This window comes from Temnothorax longispinosus, chromosome 4, assembly GCF_030848805.1.
Source record: "Temnothorax longispinosus isolate EJ_2023e chromosome 4, Tlon_JGU_v1, whole genome shotgun sequence".
Classification (NCBI taxonomy): domain Eukaryota; kingdom Metazoa; phylum Arthropoda; class Insecta; order Hymenoptera; family Formicidae; genus Temnothorax; species Temnothorax longispinosus.
Genome location: NC_092361.1, coordinates 12,224,125 through 12,242,510, shown reverse-complemented (window position 1 = coordinate 12,242,510; position 18,386 = coordinate 12,224,125). Strand labels below are relative to the sequence as shown.

General features: G+C 38.2%; 1 protein-coding gene and 1 long non-coding RNA gene across 4 annotated transcripts in view; one reads left to right on the top strand and one right to left on the bottom strand.

Annotated features, from left to right (window-relative positions):
* Htk (AT-rich interaction domain hat-trick) overlaps nucleotides 1-18,386 on the top strand; it is a 32,364-nt gene that overhangs the window by 1,312 nt on the left and 12,666 nt on the right. The window lies entirely within an intron of this gene.
* LOC139812347 (uncharacterized) lies at nucleotides 6,325-10,493 on the bottom strand. Of its 2 annotated transcripts, XR_011731854.1 has the most exons (5): nucleotides 9,495-10,493; nucleotides 8,853-9,078; nucleotides 8,558-8,773; nucleotides 8,317-8,450; nucleotides 6,325-8,240 (listed from the first exon to the last, which is right to left on the bottom strand). It is a non-coding gene; the product is annotated as an uncharacterized lncRNA (long non-coding RNA). The 2 variants fall into 2 exon arrangements; XR_011731853.1 differs by having other exon boundaries at nucleotides 8,853-10,483.

Sequence of the window (18,386 nt, the reverse complement as noted above, 5' to 3'; positions counted from 1 at the left end):
CTTTTACACTTTTATTAAGCCCCTTGCACAATGCCAAGCAACAGGCAATAGGAACAGGAAATAACAAAAAAATCGTTAATTACAATCTAAAAAATTCGAATGCTATGATTGGTTGGCAACTGGCAATAGGCACAGAATTTCCAACGTAACGGAAACTCTGTGTCTATTGCCTGTTACTACGTTTACGCGAGCGTTATTTCTGTAGTAACTTACGATAATTCCTTCGCGTAAACGGGATTTTGTAGTAACTTACGATAATTTACTCCGCGTAAACGGGTGAATTATCATAAGTTACTACAGAAGTAACGTTCGCGTAAACGTAGTATGTGTCACTGTTTATTCTGCATTTATATATGATTTTCGATTTCTATTCCCTGTTCCTATTGCATGTTGCCTGGCATTGTGCAAGGGGCTTTATACTTGTATTCTTTACTCCATTGCTCTCTGTGACGCAAGCATAGAATTAATTGGGCTTTTTTAAATTATTATTAGGACATATGTTGTATATCGTATGTTGTATATTATTTTATTTTTTGTGAGATAAAAATCAGTTAATCTATAAACAGACTTAAAATATGATTGGGAGAAACAAACGTATATATTGACGTTTAGTTATATTTTGTATTTATTTGAGAATATCTGATTTATTTCTGTGCCCATTTTGTTATTCTTAGCTTTATTCTTTTTTTTTATATGTATTATATCTTTTACATCTTGGTTATACTTGTGTTCTTTTCTCTATCGCGCTCTATGTATGATGTAAACATACAAGAGTTTAATTTAGGTTTCTTTCAATTACTATTAAGAGCCAAAGCACATAACATGGCATAGCGATATACGACGGTCGTAGTCCTCAACCTGACAAATCAGGATACGCCAAAGCTTGTGCGTTACTTACGTCCACGACTACGACTGTCATATGTACTTTGGCCCTAACTTTGGGCTGCGTTCGAAAACTTCACTCGGGTACACACCAGCGTCGCGCGCGTTCTGTCTTTGTTCAATTTTTAGTAAGTGACAAAGATAGAACGACGCGATGTGCACCCGAGTAAAGTTTTCGGACGCAGCCCAAAGTGACTTCCAGAAGGTTTTAGCCATCGGTCATTGTTTGTTAAAAAATTATTAACAAAACAAATTTGTACATAAAGCAGCCTCTTCTTATTGCGAATTATTATTTACGACTATATTATCACAAAATTATATTACCTAACTTAACTCAAGTGCCATGTATTTCAAAAAAAAAAGTGAAATCTTTAAATTAAATTACGCCAATTGTAAAGAGAAAATGTATATTGCTTTGAAAGATAATTAATTGTTATGCAACTATACTTTAAAGAAATAAAACCCAAGTGGTATCTTTGTATTCCTATTCAAGGGTCTTTCTACTCTAACCCAAGTGGTAATAGCTTCTTAATTCTCTTTAACAAATTTTTAATATTACAAAGAATCATTTTAATTACAAAGAATTAAAGAAGTAACAGTACAAAATAAAAATATTTAATTAAAACAAAATAAATAAATTTTTCTTGTAAAAAAACTTGGCGCTGTTAGACTTTGAAATTTAAACATTAAAATTTAAACATTAGTACTAAGATTTTTGATTGAATAAAAAAACAATAAACATAATTTAGGGAAAAATGCGACAGGAGTAAAAAAGCAGCACCAAGTTTTTTTACAAGAAAAATTTATTTATTTTGTTTTAATTAAATATTTTTATTTTGTACTGTTACTTCTTTAATTCTTTGTAATTAAAACGATTCTTTGTAATATTAAAAATTTGTTAAAGAAAATTAAGAAGCTATTACCACTTGGGTTAGAATAGGAAAACCCTTGAATAGGAATACGAAAATACCACTTGGGTTTTATTTCTTTAAAGTAGTTGCATAACAATTATCTTTCAACGCAATATACGTATTTTCTTTACAATTGGCGTAATTTAATTTAAAGATTTTACATCTTTTTTTGTAATACATGTCACTTGAGTTAAGTTAGGTAATATAATTTTGTGAAGAAGAAAATAAAAATTTCACATCTTTTTTTTTAAATACATGTCACTTGAGTTAAGTTAGGTAATATAATTTTGTGAAGAAGAAATTAAAGATTTCACATCTTTTTTTTTAAATACACGTCACTTGAGTTAAGTTAGGTAATATAATTTTGTGAAAAAGAAATTAAAGATTTCACATCATTTTTTTGAAATACATGTCACTTGAGTTAAGTTAGATAATATAATTTTGCGAAAAAGATATAAAGCTACCACTTAGGTTAGATTTTTGAATTTACAATAGTTATTTGTGTAACAAGTGCGGGAAGTTGAGAATTGGACACGAGTGCGGAGTGGACCAATTCTCAACCCGCACGTGTTACACACTCTATTTTATATTACAAAGTGCGTGGAAAGTGGCCTATTGCGTGCGCGCCATCTGTGCGATGGATGGCCAATTCCGCACGCGCGAGAGATTTCTCACTCGAAGCCGTGCGGGAATGAAATATTTCATTCCTGCACGGGTTCGAGTGGGGAATTTATCGCGTGGGAAATTGGGTTTCCACGCACGTGTGATATAAAATACATTGCGTGTACTTTTTTTTACCTTTTTGAAAAAGATAATTTTGTACTGATATCACCTATTTTGTAGTGTTAAGCAAGGATCTACAAAAGATTTTTATTTTTTAATTATTCACAACATTAGCAATAACAACAAATACATAAAAATTAATAATATTTAAGTAAAAGTAAATTATACATTTCTTACAAAAGTTGAAGGAACACTAAATTTATCTTTAAAAATAGGCAAAATTCAAGCAGCTGTAACTTTGTTAAAAATGAATAAAAGAGCATCGGCAAAAAATGCCCGTTTTCGGTACCTCGATTTTTGAAACTTTTTTTATGCCAAATGGTTACTTATGATGACCCAATAATCCCTGCAAAATTTTAAGAGGAGCATACGCCCCGTTTAAGAAATATAGGGGGTCAAAGTTGACCATTTCCAATCAAAAAATATAGCAGTTTCACATTTATACTCCAATAATAATGTCCAAAAAATTCAGCCGAAATGGTTCTTTTAAGATTTTTGGCTGCTGATTACGAATCTGAAGTCAGATTTTAAAAATTCAAAATAGCGGATCCAATATGGCGGACTGATTTTTCTTAAATTCATCGGATTCACTTGAAACTCGTTACTCGGGGGTTTTGGGGGTCGCTGATTGCGAATCTGAAGTCAGATTTTAAAAATTCAAAATGGCGGATCCAATATGGCGGACTGATTTTTCTTAAATTCATCGGATTCACTTGAAACTCGTTACTCGGGGGTTTTGGGGGTCGCTGATTGCGAATCTGAAGTCAGATTTTAAAAATTCAAAATGGCGGATCCAATATGGCGGACTGATTTTTCTTAAATTCATCGGATTCACTTGAAACTCGTTACTCGGGGGTTTTGGGGGTCGCTGATTACGAATCTGAAGTCAGATTTTAAAAATTCAAAATGGCGGATCCAATATATCCAACAAAGGCAAGATGTAATAATCCAACCAACGAAGGCAAGATGTAATGCATAATCCAGCCAGCAAAGGCAAGATGTAATCGACAATCCAGCCAGCAAAGACAAGTTGTAATAATCCAACCAACGAAGGCAAGATGTAATGCATAATCCAGCCAGCAAAGGCAAGATGTAATCGACAATCCAGCCAGCAAAGGCAAGTTGTAATAATCCAACCAACGAAGGCAAGATGTAATGCATAATCCAGCCAGCAAAGGCAAGATGTAATCGACAATCCAGCCAGCAAAGGCAAGTTGTAATAATCCAACCAACGAAGGCAAGATGTAATGCATAATCCAGCCAGCAAAGGCAAGTTGTAATAATCCAACCAATGTAAGGAAAAATAGGTCCAATGTAAGGAAAAATAGGTCCATTGTAGGACAAAATAGGTTCTATGTAGATTTAATGTAGTGACAAAGAAGATTTAGTGTTGGTTAAAAGTTAGTTCACCGTTAGATTCGTGATCAGCGACCCCAAAAACCCCCGAGTAACGAGTTTCAAGTAAATCCGATGAATTTTGAAAAAATCAGTCCGCCATATTGGATCCGCCATTTTGAATTTCTCTAAACTGACTTCAATTTCGTAATCAGCGACCCCAAAAACCCCCGAGTAACGAGTTTCAAGTGAATCCGATGAATTTAAGAAAAATCAGTCCGCCATATTGGATCCGCCATTTTGAATTTTTAAAATCTGACTTCAGATTCGCAATCAGCGACCCCCAAAACCCCCGAGTAACGAGTTTCAAGTGAATCCGATGAATTTAAGAAAAATCAGTCCGCCATATTGGATCCGCCATTTTGAATTTTTAAAATCTGACTTCAGATTCGTAATCAGCAGCCAAAAATCTTAAAAGAACCATTTCGGCTGAATTTTTTGGACATTATTATTGGAGTATAAATGTGAAGCTGCTATATTTTTTGATTGGAAATGATCAACTTTGACCCCCTATATTTCTTAAACGGGGCGTATGCTCTTCTTAAAATTTTGCAGGGATTATTGGGTCATCATAAGTAACCATTTGGCATAAAAAAAGTTTCAAAAATCAAGGTACCGAAAACGGGCATTTTTTGCAGGGGGCTTGCCGATGCTCTTTAAATTTTAAGCTTAAAACCTCTACTTTCGAAAGGTTACTATTATTTTTTAGTTTCTGTAAGGTTGGTAACTTTTGCATATAGAAAATTACGAGCTGGACAAAATAGAAAATTTTTCCCTCACTGTAAGCCTGTCACGTACAAAAAAAATCTGCGAAAATTTTCAACTTACTAATGTGAAAGCTTGAAGTTTTCCTTCCAAAATCTTCTTTTAAAAATGTTTCTACGTGTCTGCGTTGTTGTTCTGTACAATTGTTTTCTGGGTCAAAATAAAAAAGATAAAAATCGCTAATTTTTACATTATTTTTATCAATTTGTATCATATCTACGTTATTTAAAAAAATTTGGCAATTATACCGTTTAATAGAGCAAAGTTTCAGCTTTAAGAATCTATTTTTTTAAATTGCAATACGATGATTTCTAAGGGAGTTATGAGCAATCAAAGTCAAAAAGCTTATTCTTGTTCAATCCGCGATAAATTAGTAACAAAAAATTGTAGAAACATTTTTAAAAAAAGATTTTGCGAGGAAAACTTCAAGCTTTCACGTTAAAAAGTCAAAAATTTTCGCGGATTTTTTTTGTGATCATGACAAGCCCACAAAGTGAAAGAAAAATTTTCTATTTTGTCCAGCCCGTAGTTTTCTATATGTAAAAATTACCAAACTCACAGAAACTAAAAAATAATAGTAACTTTTTGAAAGTAGAAATTTCAAGCTTTAAAATTCTTTTTTTAAGGACGTTCACCGGCAAAATCGTTTTCTTAGAAATTTTCTTAAACTTTCAGTATATGTTTAATTAAACGCGTTTTATACGTAGGCGTTTTATTCAATGCCCCTTGCGGTACTAAAATTTGAGATATTCAGCTTCAAAGTTTCGATTTTTAACACGGGATCCCTATGTTGAGCTCTCTCGACACGGACATTTTAATGAATAATAAATACAGTTTTCTTAGAATTTTTTTGAAAAAATAGTATAAGATGCCTCATATTATTAGTAATGACGTATGACAATAAAGTTCGATATAGCAAGCGGTATTTATTTTTGAGAAATAGTCGTCTAAAGAACACTATCGGACATAATTTTCGTCTGCTCGGAGGCAGGGAGGGAGAGATCATTGCGAGACTTGACAACGTTGCTACCGCTGCGACATATAGGTTAAGTAGAGAACGTCAAGATCTTATGGGCAACGTTATTTAAATCAAGTTATTTAATCTTTTTTCTTTATGATCCATTATATTTTTTACTTTTAGAATGCTCAATAGACAAGTAGGACGTACTCATTTATGATTGGTATTGGAGAAATGGAAACGGAACAAAAATTTGCCAGATCGAGTAAAACTGCGCGGCTAGACGAGTTTCAGACTTTTGCGCACGGAAGTAGTTGTCAACCATATCATTACTCCGTGCGTCTGAGTTGAGCACAACTGCCACCGGAGAACGTCCTTAAATTAAAAATTTGTTTATTTTTAACAAAGTTACAGCTGCTTGAATTTTGCCTATTTTTAAAGATAAATTTAGTATTCCTTTAATTTTTGTGAGAAGTGTAGATTACTTAAAGAATTGGTAATTTGTCAGAGAAAAATATCTAGTTTGTGAAAGTTAGTATTTAGGTAAATATGAATTAATTTCTTTTGTAAACTGGTAATTAGTAGAAATAAATTCTTTATTATTAAAATAACTAATAGATAGTTTATAAAAAATAAATAATTATTTATTTGAAAATTAATAATTAGTGAAAAATATTTATTAATTTTTTTAATAATAAATAAATAGTCTCAGATAAATTACTTATTAATCAAATATATACAGTATATATGCATATACAGTATATCCGGCATTAACAGTTATTGACAGAACTCGAAAGGTGCTACCCAGAACTCACAGCAGAACGCCCAGAACTTTAAAAAAATTTTTTTATTATACGAAAAATCGCGAGAACTTTTTATATATCGGTCGTAGCGCTTCGAGCATTAATAGTTTTTGGTAGAACTTGTGAGGTGCTACCCAGAACTCTCATAAAATTGCCCGGTTTACGAAACAAAAATTTTATCCTTTGAAACTTAGAAATTTTTTGACCCGACATGTAAAAAATTGCGAGAACTTTTTATATATCGGTCGTAGCGCTTCGAGTTTTAATAGTTTTTCGTAGAACTCGTGAGGTGCTACCCAGAACTCACAGCAGAACTCCCAGAACTTTAAAAAAATTTTTTTATTATACGAAAAATCGCGAGAACTTTTTATATATTGGTCGTAGCGCTTCGAGCATTAATAGTTTTTGGTAGAACTCGTGAGGTGCTACCCAGAACTCTCATAAAATTACCTGGTTTACGAAACAAAAATTTTGTCGTGTTTGAAAAATTTCTAAGTTCCGAAGGATAAAATTTTTGTTTCGTAAACTGGGCAATTTTATGAGAGTTCTGGGTAGCACCTCACGAGTTTTACCAAAAACTATTAATGCTCGAAGCGCTACGACCGATATATAAAAAGTTCTCGCGATTTTTTATATGTCGGGTCGAAAAATTTCTAAGTTTCGAAGGATCAAATTTTTGTTTCGTAAACCGGGCAATTTTATGAGAGTTCTGGGTAGCACCTCACGAGTTTTACCAAAAACTATTAATGCTCGAAGCGCTACAACCGATATATAAAAAGTTCTCGCGATTTTTCGTATAATCAAAAAATTTTTTTAAAGTTCTGGGAGTTCTGCTGTGAGTTCTGGGTAACACCTTTCGAGTTCTGTCAATAACTGTTAATGCCCGAAGCCCTGAGACCTATATACAAAAAGTTCTCGATATGTTCGATTTTTGAGTAAAGTAAAAAAATTTTTTTTTTTAAGTTTTGGGAGTTTTGTTGAGAGTTCTGGGTAGCACCTCAAGAGTTCTAAAAGAAATCTTAATGGCAAAATTAAATATTTTTAATACTTTTATTGTTATCGCTGATTTAGTGATTTCATTTTGTGAAGTTAGCACCCCCAAGATTCATCAACAGTTTTTTTTAGCTTTATTCGCCGGAACTATTTTTAAAATTAATAAGAAACTCTAGAACTATTCGGGGTGCATTCAGAACTTGAAAAAAAATGGTTTTTTGAAAGATGAGGTGCTAACTTCACAGAGGTAAATGTGAAAAGAAATTAAATTATTTCAATGAGTTCTCGAATCGTCCCCAATCAGAAATAGATATTATTCACGTAGAAACGATTTCCTAATTCGTCTGAGTTATTCGATAAAATGTTCTAGTTTAAATGTGACACTACTTTGTAAAATGTTAAGTTATTGTTTTCTCTACTCTACGATCAATATAGCAATCTTTATAAATTTCTTTCTTTCTAAATATAAATATTCTACACAATCGGAAAACTATTTTACAACATGAGTAAAAAACGAAGTCAAAAAGCGAAATAATCAATTTTGACGCGATTAAAGGGAATCATCAATGATGGCGATTGTATTAAACTCTAGTCCATACTGACTAAGAATCGCGAATTATGCGTAAAAATTGTAGAGTTTCTTGACAACTCTTATGTACAGATGGATTTAAGTGTTTCTGGCTTCATCTGATCCCATGCTACTTGTTCAGCATTTCCGTTCGTTACCAGTTCTTCAGCAATGGAAATTAGCTTAAAAAAATTAATTTCAATTAATTTGCGCATCTGCAAAGAGATTCTCGAAGATTGGAAAATAATAACTACTTACCCCATAATTTTGTATCATAAAATAAATATTTGCATAAATATTAGTTTGAATGCGACCTTCAATCTGAGCTTGAGCACCAACTCCCTTTGAGGAACAATTTTGTACCACATTGTAAGCTTCTGTCGACCATTTACCTGCAAAGGAATAACATCAAAGTATAATTATATATCCAAAGATAAATAATTTTGAGTAGAGATGTATGTATAATCTGGAAGAATAGTATACGTCAATATATAGTTACCGTTCTTTAGCTGAATATTTGCTAAAAAGATTTCGATGGCTTGGAAGGGTAGGCTCAAATAATTATATATCAATGGCCTACATTACGAATTACTAAACTGCCAGTAACCACCTTGATCGAGTAATCGTACTACGCTTCTCTCTCCCGATGGATCTGGACGTTCAATGCATCCTTTAATCCATTTGTCGCTCCAATATACAGCCATGTAATCATCCTCTACAAAGTAAAACTGTATTGTATAATCAGAATATCCTGATTTCTTTTTTATTCAACGTGTTAAGATTATATCACTTACTGTTCAATACATCTGGAACTGGCAGCAATTTATTGTTATAACAACCAATACATCATGCTGTTTTCCAAATTTTGCAAAAGGAGAAATGATGAATGAGTCGGAAGCTGAACGAAGAGCCAATTTGGCTTGACAGTGTGAGAGATATTAATGTCATTATTAACACTCTCAACCAGGGACAGGGGCCGTTGAATCGGGACATTATACACAACTTCTTCGATCACCTTGGCTATTGTCGCGATATATGTTCACGCCAAACCGCATATATAACATTGTGTTATTTTTACATTTAGGAAAATTATTTCATATTAACTCAATAGGCGTTAAACTTGCATACATAAGTGAATCTCGCGTTTTATGTAAAATAAAAAGCCGGTAATCTAACCTATACTACGTTTACGCGAGCGTTACTTAAGTCTGTAGTAACTTACGAACGATACGATAATTCCTCCGCATAAACGGGAGATTTTATAGTAACTACGATGATATCGTTCGTATAAGTTACTACAGAAGTAATACTCATGTAAACGTAAACCACTATAATTCCTGTCACATGCACTTAGTCGCGTAAAAGAGTCACGGTGCGGTCTTGCTTCGCGTCGTATAATAATAGGATAATTACATGTAAATAAATAAAACAATTACCTTGAATCAGAAAATCAGAAAAAATATTAATCGTCGCGTCGCGTAAAGAGTCACGGTCGGTATCGCTCCGCGCGTACTTGACGCGAGACCGGCGAGACACTACCGTGTTAGGTTCTTCTTCTTCTTCTTTTTTCTGCCCCGAATGGATTGCTGGTTCCACAGGAACCAAAGTATCACGCTTTATAACAAGAAATCTGGGGGACTCTCCGGGGAAAGAGTCGCCCTCTTGCCTATTTCTTCTGTTACTCCTCCACGTGTCGATAAAGAGGAGAGCCAAGCTCCATATCAATCAGTTATAAATCGAACTTACAATCATTCAAAAAATTTATAATCACATTTAGGATATTCCTGTTAAGGTTGTTAAAGGGGGTTTTTTCGTTGGTGTCCTCGGATGAGGACGGAGGGGTGCTTTATGCACGAGGCAATTGGCACATATTGTCTATTTCCGAAAAAGTCAAAACAAACACTATATCACTTTGCCCATGGACTTGATGAATTTAAAAATAATATACAGCACGTCCCAATTTTTAGTCTCAATAAGTCTGAAAATGTCTATCTCTTCCGTAAATTCGGCCTCTCTTAGTTCCGAATCCAAAACGACTCTTCGCTCATCATACAAGCGGCATCTCAGCAACACATGATGAATGTCCTCACACTCGCAGCCACACTCGCATCTCTCACTGTCGATATATCCTTTGCGTTTAAGCGATGAACCCAGATTATAATGGTTTGCTCTTAGTCTGTTGATCAATGTAATGAAGTAACGTTCCGCTTTAACCTTACTGAACCACGGTCTCGTGGCTTCTCTGTCATAAAATAAGTCGAAGTAGATGGCGCCCTTGTGTTGTGCTTCTCGCAAAATCGATGACTGGGTGGCCTCCCATGTCTCCCTTCTTACCACCGCCAGCGGATCCCACCCCCACCGGAACGGTGATGGTGGGATCCGCCTCCTCTTCTGCCGCTTGCTTAGCCAATCCGTCGGCCAGTTCGTTACCCAGAATTCCCACATGCGCGGGAATCCATGCAATAACGATCCTCTTACCACTGAATCTTTCTAAACTGTATATAAGGATTCTTGATTCCGTGATGTATTTATTCTGGTGTACATTTAAGTGGTTGTTATGAATAGATTTAACAACCGCCTGACAATCCGTCAGAATCATTGCCTCACCCTTTCTCCACTGTCTCTGATGCCACAAAAGGTGAAGCGCAGAATAAACAGCAAATGCCTCGGCGGTGAACGAGGAATACAGCTTCGGCAGACTCATATTGTACACATCCTCCTGATCACAAACTATGCTGGCTCCAGTAGATACGGATGAGTCGCCAAATGAGCCATCCGCAAAACATAATCTCAGGGTCCACCCCCAGATCATGTTTCTCCCTGATCCTGTCGATGAGAGATCGATCCGAAAATTTCTTGCTCTTCCTCAATCTCCAGTCGACAGATCAATCGTAGGTTTGAAAGTGTGAGCCCCAAATGACCCCCGAAAAATCTCAAATTTATCCATAGGACCAATGAGCTGTCTGTGCCGAGCAGATCTCCATATTTGCGACAAAAGCGAGGGCCTGTAGGCAGGTTGTCTATATCGGACGTAGTTCTCTCCGTCCAACAAGGTGCGTAGCTTGTCGCATAGACCATTACGATTATATGCCATTGCCTTGTTTACAAAATTCGTGCCCAGTAAAGTCGCACGATCTCTCAAGTATCTGACTTTAGCCTCAGCGATTAGCACATTATTTGGCGTGGAATTTCTGTATCCCAACGCGGTCCGCCAGATTCCCAAAAACTGTGCTCTCTCCAATTTGAGTTGTAACGAATGCTCTCTGGGGAAAAAGGCGAAGCTGCCATAATCCGTAATTGATCTCACCAGGCTTTTGTATATCATCAGGACCGTGTTCACCTCCATACCCTTGGAAACACCACACAGATATCTAATGATGGAGTTGGCCCGGCTTACCCTGCCCCTGATTTCCTGCACCTGTTTGTCAAGCTGTTGTCTAGCCACACACCCAGGAATTTGGCAGCCCCGCAATTGACGATATCGCAATCCCCGACTCAAATCTTCATCTGGCGGTCTATGAATCCGCTTCTCGAGAACTCTATGAGGACGGTCTTCTTGGGCTCGAGATCTAGATCCATGTTGCGAAGTCGGACAGCAATGGTGTTCACAGCACGCTGCAAAAGGAGTCGATTCCGCTCACAGTTGGGCCCTCGGACATACAGGCTAATGTCATGGGCAAACTCAACTGCCTCCACGCCCTCCGGAAGGTCGGCGTACAAGTCCCGCGTGTACAACGCATACAGTGCCGGGCTCAAGACGGCACCCTGGGGGAGTTTCCTGTAAACGTAACGATCTATGAGTTCATGAGCATTCACTATAAATCGTACCTTTCTCCGGTATAGCCAGTTGCTTACGAATCTGGCTATGGTGGGGTGACAATTTAGTGCGATTAATTGCGCCAGCATGATACGATACTCCACGCAGTCATACGCCGAGGAGACGTCCAAGAAAGCAGCGAGAGCAAATTCGCCCGCACACAGGGCCATTCTTATATCCGCTACGATCCTAACAAGATTATCAGCGCAGGACCTGCCCTTGCGGAAGCCACTCTGCGACGGACTGAACCTATCCTCCCTCTCGGCCCACCAGACCAGCCTCTCGTTAATCATTCTTTCCATTAATTTCCCGATGCACGAAGAAAGCGAGATAGGGCGGACCTTTTCCCGGCCAACTTTATCTATGAAAACTACTTGGTAATCCAGCCATTCTTCCGGTAGCACCCCCGTGGCTCAGACCCTGTTGAAAATGTCAAGCATGCACTGTTTAGCTGACTCAGGGAGGGCCCTGATCATGCGGTACTCCACACCGTCCATGCCTGGAGCCGAATCCCTCCTAATCATCTCCATCGCCCTATCCAGTTCCGCTCGAGAGAACGAGGACTCCAATTCCTCCTCCGGGTGATATTCGCCGAAGTCCGTAGAAGGGTCAACCCCCATGTACGGAGGGGCAAGTTCATCAATGGAAGATCTGATGACGTCCTCCCTGTTCTTAGTAGGCCAGGAGTTCCGCTCCAAATTCCTTCTGGCGTTCTTCATTATACGCATGGTACTCCAAACATATGACAGACTCGTGAACCTGTCGATCCCACTGCAAAACTTGTCAAAACTAACCTTCTTCTTAGACTTGATGGTGCGTCTCGCATGGCAGCATCCCTCTTGTACGCCAACCAGTCGTGAAGACTCTTTGACTTCTTAAAGGCAGACAAAGACGACCTTCTGTTCCGAATAACACGGTCGCAATCAGCATCCCAACATTTGTGAGAATTTTTCTTTTTGTCCTGGGGAATGAAAGTAGGGGTATCGCCTGCGCGTTTGCCCGAGGCCACCGTGACCGCATTCCTGATGATATCAATAAATAAAGAGTAATATTGCTCAAAACACTCATATAGCAGGATCCGGCAAGAAGACAAGGACGAGTCCATCTCACTCTCCACCAATTCACTGAAGCGTTGCCAGTCCGTCTTCTTGGCAGAGAGACGATTTGTGATCTTCTTGTATATTGTCGGGCCTCCGCCAAAAGAGAAGACAATAGGGAAGTGGTCACTTCCCCATGTGTCAGTCATCTATTGGTATGTGATATCTCCTGCAATGCGAGCCGAACCAAAGAGGAGGTCCAGGTTAGTGTCTCGTTGTCCTCTGGAGCCACTGCGAGAGCTAGTATCCGAATTAACGCAGATATATTCCGCGTCGTCCATTATTTCATGTAGAAGATCGCCCCTGCGATCCGTGGCAGGGCAGTTCCACGCCATGTTTTTCGCATTTAAATCTCCAAGGAGGATAGTATCTAAACTGCTGTCACCAATGGCATCAAAGATCGGGCTGAAATCGCGTCTGGCCATCGGTTCGTTTGGATGTCTGTAAACCGCAACAATATTAATATTACGGGATAGGTTATTTGTTCTCACGCAAACGACATCGTATCCCACAGGGAGGGCACCCGGAATGGGAACGACGGTAAACTCCACATAATTACGGAGGGATATTGATACCCATCCACTGCCGAGCCTGTTCCTGCCACTCGCGGTTTTAAAATTAGGAAGGGAGACCTGTACGGGGCCAGAACATCTGGTCGTCAGGACAACAACATCGTATTCCGAGCTACGTATGGACATTTCCTCCTTGCAGCCTCGGTACCCTTGGCAATTCCAGAGCAGAAGGTTGAATTATGCTGAGGGGGGGAGGGAAGGTCCCCCCAGGCCCATATTTACATGCTCTCTTGTCTTCTTACTGTACGTTACGCTAACATCCTCCGTACCTCGATCATCACCATAATCCCGCGGCCGCCCCGCACACTCCTCGCGCCCGTCACGCATCAATGCATCCATCAGACAATCTCGCGCCGCAGGGAATCTTCTTAATAAAAGCAGGATATTATCCACGACTTCTCTAGCCGTACCTCGCTCTGGGGCGACACACATCTCGTTGGCGTCCCGTTGCACTACCTGAGCCCATGACGCACCACTCCTCCCCGCGTTCGCGGCAAGACCTCTCCTATCCTTGGTAATGTCCTCAGCGCGAACATTAAACTGTCCGAAATAATTCCCTATTTCACCAGACGGAGCCTGAACTCTGGGTCTAGGTCGAGGAGCATTCCTCCGATCATATGGCGCACGCACCGCGCGAACCTGCTTCTCTTGGTCATCCTCCCTGATGGCCCTCCGAGTCGGTATTTCAGGCTATGTCTCCGGATTCGTCAGCTTAGGTTTTGGTACCTCCATAGGTTTCACAGGAGCGGGGGCCTCACCCTCAATTATACGCAGGGCTCTATGGAAAGATACATTATGATGTGCCATGACCATTAATGTTTTTGTTTTTTTCATGCGCCGGGCAACCCCGGAATGTCGACTTGTGCTGGCCACCACAGTTATAACAGCACACTGCTTTGTCACACTGGCCGTGTGACCTGTCACCGCAAACAGTGCAACGGGTCTCACTCTTGCATGCAGGTTTTGCGTGACCAAATTGAAAGCAATTAAAGCATTGTCGGGTAGGAGGTATAAAAGGTCTTACTCTCAATCCTATGTTGCCACTGAAGACCGAAAGATCGCGGACTTTACTCGCTTTGAAGGTGATGACTATATTGTCGATAGACACAAAGGAAGACTTCTGGGCAGATTGATCCCACTTGCGGCGATACATTCTCTCGAGTCTAAGAATGTTAGACTTATCCTGAATAGCCTCTCACAGTTCGGGAATCCCTGATGGCCAGTCCGATATAACGCCCTTACAGATAAACGACCGCTGCTCCACATGTGCCTTGATCTTCTGAGTCTGCATCTTGTCTATAATGTCGAGCGCGTGGTTAGCGTCAGTAAATTTATCAAATTCCGCTTCCGCGGAGAAATGATTTAGCATGTCTAACTTGGACGGACATATCTGCAGATCCACGAAGATCATCCAGATTTTAATTTTATTTATTCCTTTTCTGGTTGTGGAATGCTCAGGTGGAAGTCGAATAATAATTTTTGCTTTACCTGAGTTGGTCATGGTCGAATCTCATACCGTTGTGCGTCATTGTTATTGTTTACTGAGTTCTTCTGCAGAGCGAAGTCGATAACATTATACGATTCCTTGTCAATAATAGATTCCTCCCGTCCGGCAATATTATCACGCGTCTCGTTGCCCGAGTTCACGTGATCCTGTTGAGTTGAAGGCGTGTGCGCAGCGTGCGCCGTGTCACCACCCATCTGGTTGGGAGGAAGGGTCATTTGATTTATAAAAAGTTCATGGCCCTCCGCGTTCGGAAGCTTGTCTACTACGTTTTCTACCTCCATCTTGTCCTCCCCGTAGCATGAGGAAATATTTTGTTTTATAACAAGTTCTTTGTCCCTCTGTTCCTTCGAGGTTAGGTTACGCTGCAACACACCCGCATCGCGGCCCGAGTCTCGCCGATCTCTAGTTCTAATGTCCTTCACAATATCTTCGAATTCCTCCTCGGAGATGCACGACTTCTTTCTTTTATTTCCTTGCGATTCCTCTCCCGGTCCGCGGAACTCGGCAATCAAGGGCTGGAGGTTATCCAGGCTCGACATCTCGCTAATTATAATTTGATCTCCGCTCCCCCTCCGAAAGGGGAGCAATTAGGACCGAGAACAAGGTCTCCCGAAGAAGACGGGGCTCGCGACACTATATCTCTCGAATATAGAATATACTCGCACTCGCTTATCAAGACGTCGATACGGACGAAGAGCGCTCGCAAAACACTTCTGACTCGCACGGCGGTTCGAGCGGAACCGGTTGTTAAATAACCGTGTTAGGTTAACTGACTGTGAGTCTGTGACAGCGCGCTGAACGCACTGTCTGCACTGCACTGCACTGCGATTCTAACGCCGCCAGCCGCCAGTGTCGAAAAAGTGAAAGTGACATTTCTCTGTTATATATATGTTATATTGAGATGAGAGCGGTCGACGTAGAAGAAGAAAGTATCTTAAAATAAAATTTTCACATTTGGATTTTGCGTCGCAATATCTCCGCTCGTAGGGCACGTAGCGGAAAAATAAAAACACACCCCCCCCCCAAGTCGGCCCCAAGCTATCGATCAAGCCTACTTAGAACTTGATCCGTTCACTCGTTATCGAGATCTCAACATCTCGAATACTCGCAACCCGTCGCGTCGCGTAAAAGAGTCACGGTCGGTCTCGCTCCGCGTATACTTGGCACGAGACACTACCGTGTCTCTTGATATATTTTAATTATATTATAATAACTATATAAATATTATATACAATTATATATTTCAAAATTATGATCTTTTTTAAAGCAGAGAATAGTAGAAAGCATAAATACAGAGTATTTTCTGCTTTGACCAAAAACACAAACTGTTGTCTGCTTTAAAATCTTTTTTTTTATCTCCAAAAACATTTTTCTAATAAAAGGCCCTTATTTTAAAATCACAAATTATTCTTTTGCGTTTACATTTTTGCAATTGTTTGTAGTAATGCTGTGTGCAATGAATAACTAATGATCCACCATTCAATTCTATAATATTTTTGCAATGCGGACATATTTTTTTTACGAATTACATTTTTTTGTGCACAAATAGTCTAATAACTCGTAGAATCTTGTCCTTAAAGCGAGATATTCATAGAATTTTATTTTCCGATAGTTCAACAGTATGTTATCTGTACGAAAACCTATACTGGCTTATTTTCGAAGAGTATAATTTTAAATTCGCAAGAAATATCAACAACAGTAGGAAAGGTAATCAAGGACAATTTATGCTTAGTGAAGAATGTAATATGAAAGCATAGGGGAGACCGGGGCAAACTTGACACTAGGCTTTTTGCCAATTTAAATTTATCGTAGAAATTTGCCTTTCCTACTGTAAATGCGTCTTTATGTGCCAGTATTATCAACGGAATTTGGTGACATTCTGAGTTATGGTGTGATTTTTAGCGCGACTAAGCGTTTTTGATGGTAAAAAGTAATTTTTCTAATCTCTCGAAAATTTCTACTTTTTCATAGAGCTTTACTCTTGCGAATCTACCGGTAAGTGATTTTGATTGGAAATTTGATGCTTTATACGAATTCGATAATAATTTTTGCATATTTTCAAAATTTTTATATTTTTGGAGTAACAAAAGTGAAAAACGACGTTCGGGGCAAAGTCGACACCACGCCGTTTTATCGGCTCCCAATAACAAACGATGCAGCTATATGGCCCATGACAAATACACGAAGAGAATTTTCTCTTAAAATTTACCCTGAAATCATGATAGTCGTGGGACAATATGTTCCACAAAGAATTTTATGCGAGCTATTCTGATTAATATCCACCATAATAAAATATATTAATATCTATTACATTAAAATATAAAATATGTTTGATTAATTTTATTAAAATATATCTAGAAAATTTCAATAATTTTTCAAAATTTACCAATCTGCTTGGTAATTTTTATCACGTTTGTAAAATGTCTTTTGTATATTTTAAAAATTCCTTGGTTGCTAAGTTGTTCCAAGTTTGTAGTGAATTTAAGGGTAAAATGTAACAAAAAATTCTCTCCGTGTATGTGCGCACGTCTAATCGCGAATTTACTTGCATAAATTGTTTTTCAGACATTAGTTTAGATGAAAATAATTGAATGTTCAATAATTTTTGTTCTCATTATTTTCAATAATTGTTTTACTTAATTCTGAATTTTTGTACTTTTTAAATACACGATAAGCAATGTATGTTTAGTTTCAGACAATAAAAAATAAGTTCCAGATCAAATTGTGTCGATCAGGCTCGAAGTGTCGAGTTTGCTCCGGCATTTTTTAATTTGAAAATTTGTCTTTGCGTCACTTTTCCTTTCCTGGGTGCAAAACTAAGCGACGTACAGCAAAAAACTTCCTTAAGCAATTTTGTACCTGAAGGAACACTCTTTAAATGTGTACCATTTTTGCTTGAAAATTTTTATTAACCTTCAGGGTACAGACTATAAAAAAGTTACGTTCCGTCCCCGATAGCACGAATATCCTATAAATATTCATATAACGTCCATGGGCATTCTAGACATAATATGGACATCCATAGGATATTGTGTGCTGTCTGGGGTACGGACATGGGTTAGCCTAACCCGGCGACTTTGATTGACTGTATATCGGGCTGTAATTTGTCAATTAAAACAATTTTTTTTTTTGATCGGAAATTTTCTCAAAAATACAATGGCGTTGATAGATTTATTACATTACTTGTTTAAACAAAGATACATTTGAAAATGTAAACCATTCTCAAAAAATTTTCATAAAAATTTACTTTTTTTTTTAAATTGCATAACTTTATGAAAAAAAAAAAATCGACATTTTTTAAGTCGCGTTTGAAAACTAAAAAGTTGGTCTTTGAA